A 20,637-nucleotide genomic window follows, 5' to 3' on the forward strand; every position below is an offset into this window, starting at 1 on the left:
TCGACCTGGAGGCTAGTATTGCTTGTATCTACAGCATGCCATTGTGTTTCTACTATGGTACATAGAAACCCGTGTCGATCGGTTTTAATGGAGCTTGGTAAAAGCTTGGTGTTTGTACTAGTACGCCTTCGCAACCATAGACAAAACAAAAGCATCTTACGGCGCCGAAATTTAAACGCACACAACGACGCGATTCTTTCCAATCGTCTACCATCTTTTTTACTGGTCCTAAAAGCGGCAGAGAAAGACACCGTCACAAACGCTAATTAACTTCCATCTGCTCATTTCAGTCCTCGATAGAATGTATCCTAAAATGCGTTTTGGCATTTATTTGCCTCCTGATCCTATTAGGTCAGCATCCTCCAGCTCTTGAAACGATAACTTCTGTAATCGCATATGATAATCTCTTTGAGGTTGTTTCTGTTAGATGCACCCATATCTGACGGTTTAGGATTGGCCAACTTTGTGCAATTTTAGTCGTTATGGTACAGCCGTCTTAGCCATCTGATAATTGCTGCTCACCGAGTCCAATTCCCGCTGGAAAGCAGGGCTGTCATTGATTTGTTGTTTTCATTTCTTCTTTGATCGGTTTTTTTCGTGAAGTAAAATATTTCATCTGTTACCTTCATCGCTAGCTTATGGCTTTTTCAGGTTCAGTTCTCCTCTCTCTGGCGGTTTTCTTCGTACTCACATTCGTTGAGCCGATTTCCGGTCCTATTTGTTGCCAGTCGATGTGGTGGTGTTCGTACACCTAATTTTGTTGAACATGCTTTCTGCATACAAGTAAAAATTCGATCATTTTGTGATTGCCAGGCTGGTTTTTCTAAGGGCACACCTCGAGTCAGCGAGATCAAAGATCGACAGAAATTAGGCGGCTTGATCTTTAATGTGGACTTTAAACGATTCTTACTAGCTCTGCTGGTTGCCCTTGCCACCTGGAAGTCAAGCCTCACTTGCTAGCTTCTGCATAACGTACTCGATTCTTGCCGGATGTTTTAGTAGAAAGTAAACGCCAGCCAGTATATAAATTGCGGACTTTACTGGTTATGGCGTGGCAACAGAGGGTACCCATGGAGATCCTAGGCGCTGCAGAATACAGTTGTTATTCATTGTTGTCCAGTACTAGAATAAGCAGCGACATAAACGGATCGTCTATCGGTATCAATATCTATATCTATCGATCTATCTATCTATATATATATATATCCATATCTATCTATATGTCGCTATCTATCTCTTGTTATCAATGCGTGTAAACGATTACGATGGTGGCGACACCTTCCTATCCTGCGGCAGACATTGTGATCGACGCTATTTTTGGACCGCTTCACTAGCGATAAAAATATAGAACTACAAGCATCCACACATAGCGCTACGTAGGCATTACTTTTTCGTACAGCCTTAGACGGAAGTCAACAGGAGCCAGTAACGTAACGTTGGCTCGTTATACAACCGCTACAACTATAGTTTTCGTTAATTCCGTTAGTTAAAGTGGCCGTCGCCACCTTAGCGGAGATGGACGTCGGTGTAGTCGTGGGCGACATCGTCACTGCGCACGAATCTGATACCGATATTATTTAAACCTCACATGCGTGATACTTATTTTGATGTGTCTGCCTGATGTCACTGGCCAAGCCAACTTACCAATGTTCCACGTCGTCATTACTATTATCTTCAACAATGACTAAAACGAACGGAGGAAGAGTACTAATGGCGGGCGTTTACTTACCGAGAGACGTCAATGCAGATGGACGGAGTTACAAACCAGGTGCAGCAGCGAAAAGAAACTAAACCTGGAAAATGAACGAAAGCGTCAAATGGCGTGACAGAGGAGACGTTTAGGGCTGATAAAGAAAACAATATTAATTGGCACGCGGAGGAGTTTTGGGAATCCATTAATTAGAATATCTTAGGTCCTCATCTGGTAAGCTGCAGTCCATATCCTTAACAGTGGATACTTCTAGGGGCAATAATGCACCCTTACTTGTTTATTTATTTATTTTTTTTTTTAACTAATTCACTGAAATAAGTCGAAATCAATGAGAGTTCATTGAGGGTTAATTGTGCAAGTCGATATTTGGCAGCATACCCAATGTGACTAAGTCTGTTCAACATATAAAGGTGCAAAACTGGCCTTGTGGTACTAAAAATGTCATGAGATGCGTGGCTGGTAACGTAGTTGGATCGCTACCTGGATTTTCATCATGCTGAAGTATCACGGCAGTGATAGCGGCGCTGTGCTATAGTAGCAGATATCAAAGAGCTATGCGGTAAAATGTTGTCGAGAAAACATTAAACAACAACAGATCTGATATAAAATTCGTACATAAAATTACCAACCAGTTTTACACTTTCGACAAAGTCATATACTATACGATTTATTTATTTATATATATGCTAGCTGCTGAAAATCTAGAGCAATAGGTATGTCCGACCCAGATCAATCTAGTGGCGTAGACGTGATTTTTGGTAGGTATAATTTCGTCCTGGTGAAAACTGGCTCCAAGCTAGTACCCAATCCGAGACGGGCTTACTATTATGCAGGGGTCAATTTTTCTTACACCTACTGCGCTAGGCGTTGTCCGACATAACCAGCGTAAAGTGACAAGACTGCATGATGTCGTGCTATCGCGAGTGACCGACACGCGGCGGTCCTTATGCTGACTTCGTTAGGGTATCACGCTACAGGGGCAGCATGGAGCAGCTGTGGCGTGTATCTTAGTTGAACCCTTATGAGAGAACTGCCACGAGCAACAATGTATGATTATATTAATACTCTGCTACAAATTTTGTTCAGAATAGATAGTGGACTAACCAGTTACGTGTTCCGCCCATCACTCTGTCCGACCGATCGATCTATAAGACAGCATTAACCGCCGCTTAAGAATAAAAAGTCGTCGAACCTTGTAAGGTCTACTGCAACAAGACGAGTTACATATTTGGTACCTTGCGTCGGCCAAGAACTACACTGAAATTTGACGAGGCCCTCGAATTGTTTTCGATCCTGATCAACGACCGTAAAGGAAGCCTAAGGAACACATAACGCAAAAGAATATACGAAATAAGAATTATTGTTCCGAGTGGGTCTGATGAAGAAGCGGGCCTAAAGCCCCAGACTAAGGGCGCGTGCAGTGTCGGAGTTTAATTTCGCATATACAAGTTAAGTTTGTACGTTTTTCTATTGGCAGTTTTAAAATTAAGCTCCTTTATTTCCTCTAATAATGGGTAGGATTGATGTGGAACGTTATGAGATTATTTGGAAGATCAATTACCGCTTAGACAAATTTATAAAATATTCTAGCTGGGTAGCGACAGAATTTTCTCATCACGGTCCCACAAAATTGGAAACGGATAATATTGTTATACACAGGTCGTTTGGCCATTGGATTGGTGTTGTTCAGCTTCCCGCAATTCATAACGATTTATGTTAAACACAGTCTAGTAAAGCAGGTGTCCAATGGCAGCGGCTTAGATGTGCAGAATAAACAGAAAAAGATAACTGTGTATACATTCAATATAGTTTGTGTTAGGCTTGGTACACTACGAGTGACTCAATTTCGTTAAATCTCCAATAAAGTTCACCGACATCTAATGACCATTCAAGGTGCAGAGCGAAGCCTGCCAGGCCTTTCAGCTCGTCTGTCTACTCTGCTGTTAACAAAAAGTCTGTGTCTTTCTGTTTATCGGACCAAAACGACCTTCAGCCGGTTGAACCTTAAGTTGGGCTGGTTTCCTTCTGGGGTCGTTGACGACTAATTAATTCAATTCACTGGAAACCTCTGCGAGGAAGACGGAACCTGCAGAGCAAATATTTTTCCCCTGGAGGGAAACGTTTGCTTTCGTCATCGAGCGTAACGTTAATTCGGTTGGTCATAATCCTAGGCCAGCAGCTTTTTTTCATTTTCCATGTTTGAAAATGGCGCCGAACAAGTATTTTCAAACAACAGCAAGACGGCCATCAGTCCGCGATGATATACCATCAGTGATACAGTGAAAACCGAGCTGTAGGTATACAATTTTTTCAAAAGTATATTATGTAAGAATATATTAGCTTATATTTCTAGTATAGGTATAATTAGCTTTTGACTTGCACACAGGTAAGATAAGATATGCTTAATAACGAAACAGATCCCAGGGCCGAGCCCGCTAATAACGCTCTAGTATGTTACTAAACCTTTGTTCCTTTTGGCGTGTTGAGCTGCCGTCGAGCCGGGCTGATTTTTTGTGGATTGCTAGAGTTTATTCTGCAAAAAGTTGCACGTACGATGAGGCCAACCGAAAAATGTACTTCTTTTTGGTTTTTCTTGTAAAGTAAAGCTTCCTTTACTACATAGTGTCATGGCACTTCGGGCAAACCAACTATGTTTAGTGGTTGGCTCGGTAACCACTGAAAATTCATAGGGAACTAATTATGGTAGGTCCTACAAAACGGTCGCCACATTCAATTTCAAAGAGTTTCAATTTTTTTTTTTGCAATTAAGTCGTAAAGTGGTGACTGGAAGACGGTTTATAATGACAATAAATAAACTCAGTTAGCCTTGCCTAAGTATGCAAGTGTGATTTCTTCCCCTTCTAAGGGAGACAATGCTAACTCATGTCCTTTGGATAAGGACTTTTTTCCAATGCTAGGACTATTAATAGAAAGAGATGATCGCAATGATTAAATTGGAGAACAGGACTTACTGCTGAAGTTTGGTTTAATACGTCCATGTTACATAGTTGTGTAGCTTTACACTGGCAACTTTGAGCTCGAACTCCCGCAGCAGGTTAGATACGATGCATGAACGGACCACAAATAGCGAGACGATTACTAAGATGTCTTAATACCAAAGGCAATTAATCCAACAAATTAACGAGTTGTTTCTGCATTGAAATAGCAAGGTCACTAACCCCAAGTAAGTAATTGACTAGAATAAAGAAAATATAATAGGAAAGATGCACCCGGATATAGAATTACTATAATCAAATATTAGGACAAGCTGATGACATAATTATGACGTGGCTGCAAGACTCTTGAACCATTCCAATGAAAAGGTGAAGTAGTTGGAACAGAATAAAGGTAACGGGATCAATGTCGCTAACTGATTGGCTAAATCAGGAAAATCGAGTTACCGCAACGGAACAGATGCAACGAGATAACACAATTGGCGCTGCGGAATCTCAAATAAATCACAAAAGGATAGCTATAGAGGTGTCGGTCTGCAATCGATCTACAGTCTATATTTAGATAGGCGTAGCCTAATCAAAGTTTTTCTGTCACTAGTGTCTGTCCTGAAAGGTTCATTTTTGAAATGGCTTTTTGGGGAGGTCTTTATTCTTGGTTTTTTATACGTGTACATAGGAAAGTTGTAGGGACTGAATTAAGCTATATTTAAAAACGCTTTCTTTTTTTTAATTTCCTTCACAAAGTGACAGTCAGATATTTACATGAACGTTTATGTGAGGAATATTTCTTGGTACCAATCGAAGGCTATCGCAGAGCTGAACAAAAATGTTACACATGTTCCTATATCTAAATCTCAATTTTCAAGTCGAAGATGTCATTCGAAGTGTGAAAAAAGCACGGTGTTTTATGTAAGAGGGATGTTTTTTGCTCTCAGGCTAAGTAAAATGCTATAGAAGTACCTAAGCTTCAAATAGATATTTGGGTACGAAAGGAAGCAATAATTCAGTTGGTCATATTGGTCTATCTATGGAACCATAGAACAAAAATGCATCCTAACATGGTTTTGAGCAACTTTTGACCGAGTTCCTAAAAAGTATGAATCTGGAAAATTGAAGCGGTTGATATGAAGCGGATTTCAATGAAAACCATTTTTCAAACTTACTTTCGGCGAAAAATGCCAAAATGTCACCAAAAAATCTATGTTTCTACGCCCAATCCATGGACCTCAGCGGGCTGAGTAAAAATGCAAGATATATCAATAAGTATTTTCGAGAAAGAAAAAAGGCAAACGACCTATTCTGACGTCTGTTTCCTCTATGTAGCGATGAGGCAAAAAGTTACTCCGAAGGAACCCTGCACGGCTCTTTTAGCAAATTCCTAATAAATGTGAATTATTTATAGATTTAGCTGATTTTTGCTGAGTCGTTGGAGTTTCAATTTGCGAAGAGCTACACATACGATAGCGGATTGTATAAATAGTTTTCTATAGGGGATAGTTCAGTTCTTTCGCAGAACATAATGTTGATTTGAACAAATTAAGGGTTGTAAGCGATTCGCTCAAGAAGCATTGAGCGTTCCGAACACGTTTATACAGAAGGGCTGTTCGCCGTCTAGGCTATGCAGAATGGGCTCAACATTTAAAGTAGATTTTGCATTTTCTTGTGATTTGGTGGGTAAATTTTTTAAAAAATGCTTCATAAAACACGATGTACAAATTGGTAAAGTACGAACCATATTCTTCACATGTAAATGATGTTTTCCTACCGGATGAGTACGTTTCTTTAGGAATGATTTCTTTTCACCTATAGGATGGCTCGGGTCGTAAACTGGATTACTTTGCGAGTTCGCTGATAAAATATTAACTATTTTAGCGTTTGTTTTATATTCCTGGATCAGGATATATTTAATTTGGCAGTGTAAACAAGTATAATAAAATATGTAAACGGACTATGTGTAGCAAAGTTTATAGAGTACTATAATGTTTCAATAGGTAATTAAAAATGATCGTACGGATTTAAATTTCAGACAGTGCATAGTCGGAGGTTTATTTTACAAAGGAGGAGCACAAATAACGTAACATTTGTTCGGTTATTGCAAGCGGCAGAATATATACGGTGCCTTTTTTAGAATTAGCTGCGATTAGCTTACTATGGCATTCACTGCAGCGAGACTACTCGAACATAGTTACAAAGCGTCAAGCTAACAGAATCGCCTTTGGGGCCTTTCCAATAAAATGGAGATAGCAACATGCGTACATGACTCAGCTCAGGTCAGGTCAACCCTGGAAACCTGACTTTGAGCGAAAAGACTTTGTACTCCGTTTCGAAATAAATAGCGAAAACACGCCTAGAATGGGCCTCAAAGAAAAAAGAGGGGATTCAACAACCACAGAAAAGAATCTTCGCTAAACCGATCAACAGATAAAGATGGTGTAAAACACTTGGGAGTGTATTCGGACTAATCATTTAATGTTCATTGAGACATAAAAACAGCTGCAACTGGTGCAAGCAGCGCGGTGATTTCGGTAACAGCAGGCTGTTCATGCTGGTCACGGAATCGATCGTCCTATTTGGAGCCTTGTTGTGAATGAAGAAGGCCTTAACCACGAAAAAGAGCAGATGCCTACTTCGTAGTACCCAGACAATGGGTGCACTGTGTATCACACAGATATATGGTGCGATCAGGGCCTCTACAACGCTGACCTTAGTTAAGTATGAAAATCAAGCAAAGAAAGCGCCTGTGAGACAGAGATGGCGGGCCGAAAGGAACAAAACAAGCAGAAGGGATTATCTGTATGGACGGATGGCAGTCAAAATGGACGACGAACCTCAGGATGACCCTGAGTCAGTGGGCAGAGGTGTCATTTCGAACATTAAGAAGCAGCTAGACCGCCCGGACGGAAAAGAGAAGGCGATCCGATAGGCGGAATCCTACCAGTGGCGTCGAGGAAGGGTATATGACAACTTGTAGACCTCATATGCGATAGAAGGGGCGACTGAGAAATTGGCTTAATGACCTAAGATAGTACTGAAAGAAAAAGAATGCCTCGAACGCATAAGGAGACCAGATCTGACGCAGATGGAATACATCGTGTCAGGAGGAGTGGGGATTCCGGAAGGTAACCTCAGATTGATTGAGCCAAAATAATCCTTTTTTATTACGGAATATAAAAAAGAATAAACATAGCAGTGTTATTTAAAAATTGACTAGATAAAATATGCGACCTACGTAACCGGACAGTTGCAATAGGATGACAGAATTAATGTAACAGCTGCGCTTACTAAGGTGTAAGTCCGCAGTCGAGAAATGATTTATGTCAAGGGTTAAATGTAATATGAATTGAATATTAGAACAGGTAAGTGAAACGATTGTGTCCAGGCGGTAGGACGGTTGGAACGACGGGAGAACGGGACGCGTGCAACGGGTAACTGCAACTAAGTTGGTGTTGGTAAGATATTCATTGAACCAAAAGGGATCATTGTGATTGGATAACGGAATTGTCGCTGCAGGATCCTAGGAGAATTACAACCGCGTATCTGCAAAGGCGTATGTCTGCGGTTGAACTATAGTTTATCTTAAATCAGGCGCAACCTGAACTAAATTCGTTGATTAAAATGAGCTGACGTAGAACAGTACAAGGGTGGCGGGCTAACTGGAGTGGGCTAAGCGTAACATCAATGAATCAAATTAGCTAAATCAACGGCATAATAGACCCTGGATAAAGTCAGCTCCGTCTAGTTATATTCTAACAAATTTCGTTTTTTTGTCGTTTCTTGACATTTACTTCATAATTAAATACACACTTACACACTAGCTTGTCAAACCTGTATGAATAAAGAGCGCGTTTGTGTATAGTACTACATAGGTGTTGTCGTATTAATCTCGTACGTCTTTGCTATGTTTCAGGTAATGTTACATCATTTTCAATGAAGCATTTTATATGCTTAGCTGCAGTACTGGACATAAAATTCAAGAGATCTAGATGGAGCTGATTCAAAGAGTTCTAAAATGAAGGTTTGTTACGGTCTGTTTTTCTCTAAAGGCAGACAAAATCGTTTATTCTGTTGCTGAGATCCACAAGTACCACATATGTTTTAGTGTCAAAATGGCTGGTTAAATATAGATTATTGTTCATCGAACAGAGATTATTAATGTTTTCGCGCCGTACCTGTTGCCGTTATTGGCAACAGGTACAGGTGGTATTGTAATAAACACTGAAACGCTAAACGTTCATTTACTATATTTTCTATTATTAAAAGGTAGGAGTTGTCCTTGTCATCAGTCGAAAGCCCTTGACAAACTGAATCGAAGTGCAATACATGATTAGATATCTAATTTTTATGGGCTGAAGATGCCATTTGAAGCGTGCAGACTTAGCTTGATGTTCTGTGTAGGAAAGGTTCTTCTTGACACAAATAGAGTCTATTATTAGCCAGTCCAAGTCAGTCACAGAAATAAAATCAACCACCCAACCCTAAAAAAACCTTGTAATCACGTTACGAAAATGTATCAAAGTTAGCACCGTTGGCTAAACTCCCTGCTGAACATATTAGAATAGGTTAATAAAGTTACTGAAAGATAAGAAGGGTTAAGCGAGACAAAGTAACTCAACAAAAAAAAAGAGGTTCGGGGAGAAACCTGTGGATCCGTCTAGTTACAACTATTTGACTCGACGTTCTACCCAAAGTTTGTTTTACTAGAGAATATTAAGCATAAGAACATCTCAAATGAGTGCGAAAATTAAAGTTATACGGCCTGCCGCCATTGTTTTTAAATATGCCTCTTGATAATTTTTTTCATTTGGAATACTTGAAAGATTAAAGATCATAGTGAAATCTAACGAGCATTAAGCTATGCTGTATTTCCGTGAAACATTGTAGTACTGCCTTACTTCATACTACCTCGATTAAGGCCATATTCGTGGATCAGGAGTACTATCTTTGTACTTTGGTGGAAAAGTGTGCCGTTTCTAGTAAACTGAGTCGACTTCTCAAGCTCAGTCGTAAATAGACGACTTTTTGCCGTGTATTGCATCATTATTTTTACACATCTATTGCCCTCTACGTTCCCCTAAAGGCGATGTTCTGCATTCTTCGATTTGGTCGGCCTTTTGTTTGAACTAAAAGACTATTCCTATTTCAAACCGTTTTTTACGTAGATGGAAAGTTGCATAGCGTCGTTCCATGAAATCCGGCCGAGAAAGATCAACATAGCTGTACAACACATTCGCTGCTTCATGGATGGTGTGAGTCTATTTATCCAAATGGTCGCCTGACGGAGGCAGGCGAAAAGGGCTTGCTTGTTGTTCCTGTTGCACTCTCCTTTGAAGTGCTGTTTCTGCTGATGCTTGGGATCTTCTCATATTAAGCTACAGTTCTTGCTTACCTGCATATATCGGGTATACCTTATCCCCATGAAGTTACAGCGGTAACGTTTCCCGTGTAGATGTCCACTATCGTCGTCTCTTTCCCATTTGATTCTATCTTATATTCGTTGAGGTAACTCTGTGAGCTCATTGGCTCACTCTGCCGCACAACTGGCTTCCTTTTTTCGTTCATCTTTTATCACTTTGGCCTGCTGGCCTCTCCTTACTACGGCCACTACGTTCGTTGGTACTATGCTCGGTTAACGCCTGACAATTATATTCGTTTCGGACTCGAGTCGTCTTGTGATCAGACCGAAGTATGCTTCATTACCCGCTGCGTTCTTCCAGAAAATCAGCCTTCAGAGACCTTTAGCAAGAGCACCTATGATTCCCACAGCCATCGCGCCAATTCTCCCTGCTTGTAGTCACCTATTTTGGGTTTTTTCGGATGTATTCCCTTATAACGAAAATGAGTATAGAAGCTGTTTTAGTGAACTCTGCTTTTGGGTCGTTTGTCTCTTGCTCGTATCGCCTTGGACATTGCTGACAAGTTTAATGGAGTGGTATCCTTCTAGGAAAGAAACCAATCTGGCAGGAAAACGCGCATCAACTTGGGCCTAGACCGACTTCATTTCGCTGCAGAGTTATTATTTCGGTTCCACTCGGCTTCTGCGAAGCTGGTACGCTTTATTGACATCCTTAGTTCTTTTTCTACCCTTGAAGTCCTTACGGGGTTTCTAAAACTGTGTTTGCTGTTTCGTCGTTGAGACACGGCGTGGGGCAGGACAAATGCAACAATGAGATGGGGCTTCAAATCTGGTTCACATTTTCGAGAAGGCTTCCTTAAAACAGTAGGAAACATTCCTGTCCGTTTATTTCGACAGAATAAGGATTTTCATGCGGATCACCTTATTGTAAGGCGCATCCTCACCGTTGAGTGTACAAACGAGAACTTTACTGTGAAGTTCATCGTCTTGTAGTGAGCAGTCTTTTAAGAGAAGGTATCAGCTGAAATTTGGCCTACATTTTGCTCTTGCATTATTTTGAGTTTCGAACATGCATAATCTATTTGCTGTGTGTACGTACTTTAAAGAAAGTACGTACGCTTTTAACAGTTACACTTTGTTTTACTTTATCTATTGTCGCTTATTTATTTATGATGCCATAAAGCTTAATTTGCGGCATTAATGCATGCTTTTCAAAACCGACCCGGTTGTGCTTGTCTCTTCCGATGTTAAATAGGATAATACATAAGGAAAGTCGGCCGTGTGCTGATGAATGATTAGTTATATTTTTTAAAGTCGTAAAAAGTGTCGCTTCGTACACTCCTGTCGGCTTTTTTTCTTTGTGAAGCAACTTTGCCTTCGTATACAAATAAGCTTCTCTCAGCATCAACTCCATGTTCATTGCATAACTTTAGAGCGAGATAAATAGATCCCTGTAACTCTAGCACTTGACCCATATGCGTGTGTACCTATTCAGTGTCACATAGTAAGGCAGAATCTATTCGAAGCTCATCGAGAGAAGGAAGGATGAGTTACCTGCGTGAGGTTACCATGCTTTGCACGCCCGTAGACGGCAGCGACATTCCGTGTTACGTGCCAGTATGCTATCTGATGCAAATACATGTCTCAGTCGATGTTTATTTCTGTTTGCCCCAGAGCTATAAATAAAAAAGGACGAGTTATATGGGAACAATGAGTCACCTGGCTCCTAATTTTTGGCTAGCGGTCCAGGTACTATTATGGAAGCGTATTGTTCATGTCTATCCGTCATACGTCTCACGTCAGGATGTATGTCAGGCTGTCTGGGGCGGAGTTAAGGAGTATCTGAACAAATATTGCAACTATCGCAGCATTTAGGTAAGGATTGGCCGGGCGACTCGCTACCGTGAAGGCGGTCAACTCTGCTGCTATAGCCGCTGCAGATATATATATATAGCATGCTCACGAATGGAAAAGTAAACTGTATTTCTCGATGAACGGAAACACGTACGTTAACCTATGCGATTTTCTTGTACATAGTGCAGAACATAATACATAGAACGTGCTGGCCTACCAGCAGCAGATCGTAGCCGAAAAAATCGCCCTTTCTCCTCCATTCTGCACCCCCTACACTGCGTCAAAGCCACCGCATAACACAACATTATCTATGAGCTATCCTTTGCCATCTAAACATGCAACACGCTCTTACAAGGAGGTTTCATTCTCTCCTGTAAGGCGGAGAAAGTGCCGTACAAGCTGGCATTCTATCCACTATTGTCGGGCTGGCCCATTGGCCCAAGTGATTCCGTCCTTTCCAGTTTATAGTGTTAAAAAAGTGTCCGATAGTACCTATCGTTTCGGCGTAGTATCAATAAATTATATACATGTTGGATGGGTCACTGTACAAAAACGACAATATAAAAAAAAACACTTGTATTGCTATAAAAAATTCATAAAGATTCAACGATGAGTTGCAGGTAAGGGTGTAACCTAGGCTCGTTGCACCGGACTATAAAAAACATTCAGTTGACTTAAAACAGAAAGATGATACGTGCAGCATCGTACGACTAGATGTAAGCTTTGTTCCTAAACTCTATTTAAATATGAAATCTTCTACATCTGTCATCCTTGGTGGTCATGTTTTTTTAAATATAGCCTAGACTGTAGCTTTAATTCAGAACCTGACATACACAATAAGCATTTTCAAAATATTCCTTATTGATTTCACAGGTTCGCGATGCGTTTAGAAAAAGTTCGTGGCCTTGTTCTACATAGAAAACACTGGCCTTCTTCTAGTGTTTAGAATACCGAAAAAACGGATACTCGCTATAACAGATAATCCAACGAAATGCCGACAGATCTATCACTACTTAGATGGGATACATTTGTTAATGCACACAGATTATGTCTTTCCCATAAAAGCAAACTAAAACCCGAGCGAAAATGGCCAACCAATATCTTGGTATTCACCTTTTCCATATTGAGACCCTTAAACTTTAAGCAAAGATAACTTCGTCCATAACCACTGCCTATTGCTAATGAAGTACAGCCAAAAGCAACTTCCATCACTGCAAACTGTTCGTTCTCCTTCGACTTATGTGATATTAATTGATCCCATTTCTAAGACTTCGTCGCATTAATGTATTAATTTATATTTTAATGGCAGTAGTAATAGAAGAAGATAAAATTTTGCATCTGGGGTAATCATATGATTCTTAAGACACCAGTCTGTTATTCGCATCCAGGCTACACCATGTGGGTCTTACCACATTTACAATTAATGTCCAAATGCTGACTGGGGCGTTTACTATGATACAGTTCCTTCAGCCAGCATTCCTGAGGACCACATATAAGCAGTTTCAATCCCAGTATACATTTACATTGCGTCTGTATTTGTATTTTTTTAAGCTTTCCTGTGGGCAAGGCGATCGTCTTAGATTTAGCCATCTTGAGCTTATTCCAGTAGCAGCTGAATTCGCGATATGTTCGATTTGGCTTAAACTCGGCTAGTCACTGCCAGCTCGTTAATTTGCATTAAACATAACTTGGTGAAATTTATAAATACTTAGGGTATGATTAGATTTAGGCCACCCTGCGAAGACGAAACATGTTGAAGTCAACAGCGTCGTCGGCCCCCACGCAGCCAATTCATTTCGAAGTTCTTCCAGTTCTAAGCGGAGTCACACACATACTTTTTAGCCGCTTTATATATTTGTTATACATATTGAGATGTATTGCATCAGACGGGTGATTAGATTCTTCTTAGCCATGATACACTTTATTGAAGGTATGCAGCTAAATTTATATACCGTCGACATGCCTTATGATCGCCCGTCTCCGCACTCTTATCATGCCATTTTCGGCAGCTATATTTCGCTTCAGGTTTTCCATGTGGCCATGCACACAGGCCAAATCTCAGACATACATCGACAATAAGATAGGTGCAAAGGAGATTTGTCCTGAGAGGTTTGCGGCAGTTGGAAAGGAACGTTGACCCGTGGCTGGCTTTGAAAGACAACATTAGAGACAAGGTTGTCATCAGCACGTGCTGAACGCGTATACTCGACGCGTTATCCACTTAGGCGTGAGACACGAGTGAATCGAACAACACTGAGTAAAGCACAATGAGCAGAAAGGGCAGATACGGAAGAAGGAGAACATCGAGAAATGTTTCGGGCGAGGGTGGGGGCGATGTGGTCAGGTAGCAATGTGCTAGGAGCAACTAATCGGAGTAGAAATTATCGTTCAACAGAATCTATTTCATCTCCTGATACCTTATGAACGCTTTTCTTTTTCTCGGTTTCTACCAATCCGATCTACGTAAAGCTGAAAACGAACAGTAGTATCGCAGAGCCACTATTTCCAATTCTTGATCTTGCTGATATTCCATATTTTCTTCTGCTCACCGTCAGGGCATGTTGATTTGTTATCGTTGCCACCGATATGGCCGACAAGCCGCCAGCCGTAAAGAAGAACGACAAATAAACTGTAAAGACAGTCTTGAGCTGCTGCGATGTGATAGTGGTAGGAAAGATCCCCCTTGCCTAGCTCGTCACCCATTACAAACTCACCGAACAAGAAAATAGACTGACCAACGACAACAGGCACGGGCCGTCCTGAGATGATCCATCTTATGTAGTAAGTTGGCTTGTTGGATAAGTGGTTATCATCGGCTAAGTAATGGTACGGTCTGATAGGCGTCATCGGCTATTCACAGCTATTGAAGCTGTTGGGATATCGTTGGTATACTAGTAGCAATAATAGGGCTGGCAAGATAGCTTATCAGTTAAGTACCAGTACTAACTGGATTTCACGTACGTAAAACAACTAGGTTGAATCCGCCCCTGGCGCAGATAATGAACTCTTATTTTAGGTTATATTTCTCAAATGAAATGAGTTGTAACTAATTATAATCAGTCTATGATGAAAATGATAATGAAAGGTAACATTTTCTCGTTTCGTGACACTCGCTCGTTCTAAAAGCTAAAGAAGAAAAACATAAATTGTCATCATGGCTTTCACAAGCGCGACATCTAACGGCATGGAAATCAGGAACAGCAAACGCTGAACGTTGGGCCGTGAAACGACACACAATTTTTTGACAAGGAGTTTTTGTTATAAGTAATAACGTCCCCCTGTTTTTCCGTTTTTTTTTTGTTTTTTTTTTCGAAAACATTCGTGCTAACTACTAATTAACAAAAAGTTAGGATGTACGATTGAGTACCACTACGCTATTTTATTTATTTACGTCAATCGTTTGTTGAATAAGTGGAAAGTATAATATGGACTTGGGACGACAAAGCAAAATTTGGCCAAATTGAGTTCACCTCTCGAAAGCTGGTTGACAGCAACGGCAGCACTATATAGCAACTACATTTTACACAAAGACACGCATATCAGTCATGCGCATGTGCTTACAACATGGCCTGGACCCCATAGCCAGTGAAAATGGCCAACCGGGCAAAACAGCACGAACCGTCTAAAAAATATGAAGAAACACATATATTTTAGGGTGCGAGGAACAAATCATAATGCAAAATATTCTCCCGCTCGGGCGATTCTACCGCTTCCGCCTACCACTGCTATTGCTACAACGTTCTTTTTTGACTGGCTTTCTTTTTCCTGTTCGCAGCGGGCACCATAACAAGCAGCAACGCCTATAGGAGCGTCAACAGCAGTAGCAAATCGGTTGTTCTGTAGAATGGGCGCTGACTTTTCACTCTATTTTTAATATTTCATTTTTCGGTCAGGGGCATGCTGGTTTTGGCCTCTGGGGCTTACTGTGGCCGTCTGTCGATAGAAACGAATGGCAATGTGTAAACTTTCTCCTCGAGAACATACAAGGGAGCCGATAAACGGGAAGTCGGCAAGCAAATGGTATGTCGATCAGCGGCTCGGTCGGGTGGTGATTGGCTGGTAAATCGTCGAGCCGCTGGCCAATGCTAAGAAGGGAAATTGGGAAGCTGCCATCTGGAACGCTTATCCTAACAAATCAAAAGGAAAAGATTCGGGCAAGTATACAGAGAACATCAGACAACAGAATAGTAACATTCAGTAGTGTACGGACATGAAGGGTGGCATCGGCCATGTAAAGCCATGGGTGGCCTATGGTCCCGCCACACAATTATCTTGTCATCTTCGCATTGCGATACTATAGCTAGTTCTGGCCAAAATCGAGGACAATAGGAGTATAGCGATAGGTGCCCTCCTGCATGATTCTATGGTAAAAACGCAAAAGAGTTCTGCGCGGGTGGGTGCTGGGCATTGCTCTGGTAAGAACGTCCTTGTTTCCTTTACTAATGCAGACTGACCTATGTAGGCTCATAAGTTACCGCTTATGGCTTTTTTTCGAGACAATCGAAACAGATTTTTTTCAATTTGAAAATGTTCATTCATTTAAATATATATTTTTTTAATATACGAGTAATATTTGGGACATCTTCAAACGGGGTATCGTGTACATTTCTCTCGTATGGCTGAACGGGTATTCCAGGCGATCGGCATTAAAGCAAGTTCACTAGTGTTCATCGATGAAGTATATCATGCCTGTAGCAAAATCTCGCCTGGCATGCCGACCAACTTTGCGTTTGTCTCGTATGTGGCGAGTGAAACAGTCTTTGAAATATCTGTCCTCAGTTGCTTCTTTGGCTTCGGTCTGTCAATTTCGGAATAGTGCTAGCGCGAAACCCGACATTGCTTTAGGCACGTGTCAGGACACAGCTAATTCTTCCATCTCCGGATCCTGCGTTAATATTCGCATTTGTTAATACCACATAAAAGTAGATGAACGGCAGCTAAATCAGGACAGCCACTTCTAAGAATCCGGTGTGCTGATTGAAACAGCACCCGCACGGCCCCCGATGATAAGTGTCTCGTAAGCGTTTTATAACCCCATTATTGGTTCCATCTTAAAATAGTTCATCAATTTAGGATAAATACTTTTTGTCTGTTGATATCAATAGAAATGCTCAACGGAGTGCAGTCTTCATCGTGATGCGCAAAACATGCCTGAAGTGCCTGAAGTAGGCTGGGTGTTCGGAAGTTCGCCTCAGCTGGCAGAAATATTCACTGTACTATTGTAAAAATACCCGGGCACTTATTCGGCGTTTATTTACGCTCGATACATGGGATCCACCCAATGAATTTCGGTCCGTATAACCTTTTTTCAGGCGACTTTGCCTTGGTAATGTGTCTTGTTTCAATTATTTGATGCGCGATACACCGAATGGATAGCTTCTCAATGGCATCCGATGAGTATGTATGTTATAACTTGCGAACTGCAGCCAATCATTCTCAAGATATGAATTATTTATAAATACGTATATATAGGCATATATATAAATATGGATGAGCGAAAACGAAATACTTTACGGTTAAGAGTAGAATAGTTTATGGCTTGCCGCATCTTAAGAACCACAGGTATCCCTCATCGATACTTGTCTATGGACATCGTCAACGTCTGATAAAAGCTTAAGGCTCTTTGTCATATGGGTCACAGCTTTGTCCAGCTTGCCCGACTTGATTTTGTTTTCTGTGCGTCAACTTCCGCATTTTTTCGATTAGAGATAATGGTGATAACGACCTGGCTAGAAAACTGCTGCTTTTTTCACGTCTAAAAGCACACGCAGTCATGTAACTACTTATAATCTCGTGGAGGCAAATTGTGGGCAAGTTCGTGCTTCACAAAATAGTAACTGGAACTTATCCCTAAGTATTTCAAACGCAGACAAAACATTCTCAGCGTCTTTTCCGCAGAGTTCGCAAACAATCAAAAAAGAACGTTTCTTAGACAGTCCTTGAAAAGGCGGTAGTTATGCCAGAACCGAACTATTTTTTTGCCTTATGTCGCAACGATGTAAGAGTGCAGAAGGCGGGCTAGAGAATAGTGCTTTCTACACTATACACTTTATACTATACACGAAAAGAGTTAGCCAGCGAGTATTTAGACTCAGCTCATGTAGAATATATGGCATACTGCCTTTATTGTTTTACCTAATACCTCTGGGTCAGTTACCGACAGCTGTGATAATTCTGTAGAGCTGGTTTTCAAATAACGGTAGTGAGACAAGAAGAGTACTGGACTTTAAGCTGTACGTTTAAGCATATGCTGTAGCGGCGTTTATCAATAATTGTTTGAATTGCTCTGCGCTTTAGTGATCAACCTTGCTTTTCAGCCAGCAAGAGATGGCGTGTGTACTTAAAGCTGGTGACAGCTTTTGATCTTTCTAACTTTTTGGAGATTTTTCAGTTTAAGAACGCGTTATCATTTGTCCAGTATGCGAGTCTTCTTCGACACTTTCAGGTTTCATTTAGAAACCCCGTGACAACGTAGTAGGCAACGTATCTGGCTGCTCACCTTAGGGAGACGTTGTGAGCTAGGTTCAAGCCCGGGCACAGACACACGGTTCATTTCGTATTGGGAGCCCGCCATCTGCCTGGCGGAGCTATGCTTAAGGGCGATACCGGACGTAGAAGCTTGAAACACAGAGGTTGCATTTAGAAGAAGCAAAGAAAGTTAATAACGTTACCATCAGTAAACATACATAGGCAGTTGTTTAGTGGGGCTGTAAAATACTGCGGGTCCTGATAATTACCACATTCGATGTTAATGTTCTTTCCTGAAAAAACATGTTTCTACATTAGCTGGCACTTGGAAGCGTTCCTAATCCGATGCTAGCCTTCTAGCTTGCTTCCCACCTGGCACTTTTTGTAGCTGAAGAAAAAAAGAATATCTTCTTTCCCATTTCGGCAAAATCGACGATCAGTGCAAGGGAGATAGTCCCTTACCGTTTCTTTTGCACCTGTTTCGACCATTTACTTATGAGATTATGTGCTCATACTATTCTGCCTATTATGGGTAGGGCTGACTATAATGAAGAGTGTAAACGACCGAATCTGTTTCTCAAGCAATTGCTTGATTAAGAACTAGACGCGTTGATGTAGTAAATCTTTGTCTTTAGCGAACAGAACGTCATTTCTTGCGCTTACATCTACGACTGGCACGCTTAAACCGATAGAAACGTCCTTTACACGTTCGCAAGGGTCTCGTCGACCCGAGAAAAACATAGCCTTTTGGTCAACTACTGTTTATTTAAAGAGCGATTTAATCCAAGGTTTAGCGCATACGATGCGTGACACAGGGATGGTCATTATCGACTCTTGGCAATAGCTCAGGAGGGCCACTTGGTAGTTGTAATTCTTGTTAGCAAGCAAAGAGTTAAACATTTGTTACTCAAAGGAATTGCTCTTTCTGAATTTGCATCCTATAAAGAATTAAGAAATCTGGCTGAGTGAATGTCTGACAAGAACAAAACCTTTTAAGAGACAGACCAACGCCTTTTTGCTGTGGGCCAGAAACTAGCGGGGAAAAAACTGGGAGCCGACTAGATCTTGGCAGCAAGAGATAGGCATCCACCCGGGTACTAGCAAATTTTGTGAATTTTTGCTGGTAAATCCATAGATTTGTCTTTATATTTGCGGTCTGAATTAGCTACGCTTGATGTTTGTTCGATATACGCTTTTGACCTCGCCCATCTTGCACGACGGCTCATTATTTACGTTCATACTGCTGGCGGGCATCAACAAGGCGTAATCACGTTTTTCTTCAAGCTTAGCTCGTTATAGTTTGGGTATTTAGTTGTGCGCGTATCATTCCGAATGAAAGACGAACGCGCCAAGGAGGCTCTTAAGTATTTCTCGTCAAAATAAAACCGTGCCTTCCCTAATGCACATGGCCCAGCTTTCTGTGCTCTCGTAGTTAAACGCGGTTATTAATCGACTGCCAGGTATGCAGTTAGAAGAATTTGGTGAAAAATGTAATCATTTTCAGTGGTTCTGACTAAGTTCCTGAATTTTTTAGGTGGGCCTTTCGTTGCGGGTGTTATGTCCGTGGGCCTTAAAAAGGTTTCGTATAAAGCGCTGCACATACTGTGGAGGAACGAGCGCTCGGGATCTTGGTGTGAGTCTCTATTGGAACTGAACAGTCTTACTGGAAACTACTGGAAGCAGTGGCCCTCAAATGTTTGGTCATTGGAGTTGCTACATACGTGTAATAAGGATTCTCCTGACTGCGTAGACTTACGTATTCCTGGGCTTGAAGTACTCCATAAGTAATTTTAAGTGCCCTAGCTAGTTCTTAAGAATAAAATATAATAATACAGAATATATATTTCTGAAGTTCATATTTGTTGAACCGAAGGTGTTCATCGGCTCCCTCCTGGAGGCATTTTTACCAATTAGAGCTAAAGGCACGATCGTGATCTGGCTTACAGAAACTAAACCCATCCTATCGTGTATACTTCGATGGATTTTTTAGAGATTTCGAGGCCGTTTTTGCGTAATTACTCAAGTGTAAAAGTTAAACACCCAAATAAATAACATTATTGCTAGCTAAATTGTTTGACCTCGAGAAAAACCCTAAACTTTTTTTTATGTCTTTTGACAATTCTTGAACTTATGATTTTTCAAAATGATCTTATTTTGGTTGAAGTGGATGTCCTTCTAATTGACGCATCCCAAATTATACTGCAACTAAAAGGGTGAAATCAACTGCAGCTTGAGAATTTTCTACAAAAAAAAAGAAGCGCTAATTATGTACTTTTAACTTAAAAATCTGATTTGGT

At 41.0% G+C, this 20,637-nt stretch overlaps 1 long non-coding RNA gene across 17 annotated transcripts in view; it reads left to right on the forward strand.

Moving 5' to 3' along the window:
- LOC111260280 (uncharacterized) overlaps positions 1-20,637 on the forward strand; it is a 76,078-nt gene that overhangs the window by 29,412 nt on the left and 26,029 nt on the right. For 5 of the 17 annotated variants that reach the window (XR_015310970.1, XR_015310967.1, XR_015310976.1 and 2 more), the window contains 2 exons: positions 8,017-8,114; positions 8,573-8,680. The exons of 5 other annotated variants lie outside the window; for them this stretch is intronic. This is a non-coding gene — a long non-coding RNA (uncharacterized LOC111260280). Of the gene's footprint in view, positions 1-6,812; positions 7,785-8,016; positions 8,115-8,572; positions 8,681-20,637 lie in introns of those variants that run through there. 7 more of the 17 variants (XR_015310973.1, XR_015310969.1, XR_015310968.1 and 4 more) reach the window with 3 other exon arrangements.

This window comes from Varroa jacobsoni, unplaced genomic scaffold (assembly GCF_002532875.2).
Source record: "Varroa jacobsoni isolate VJ856 unplaced genomic scaffold, vjacob_1.0 scaffold_421, whole genome shotgun sequence".
Taxonomy (NCBI): Eukaryota; Metazoa; Arthropoda; class Arachnida; order Mesostigmata; family Varroidae; genus Varroa; species Varroa jacobsoni.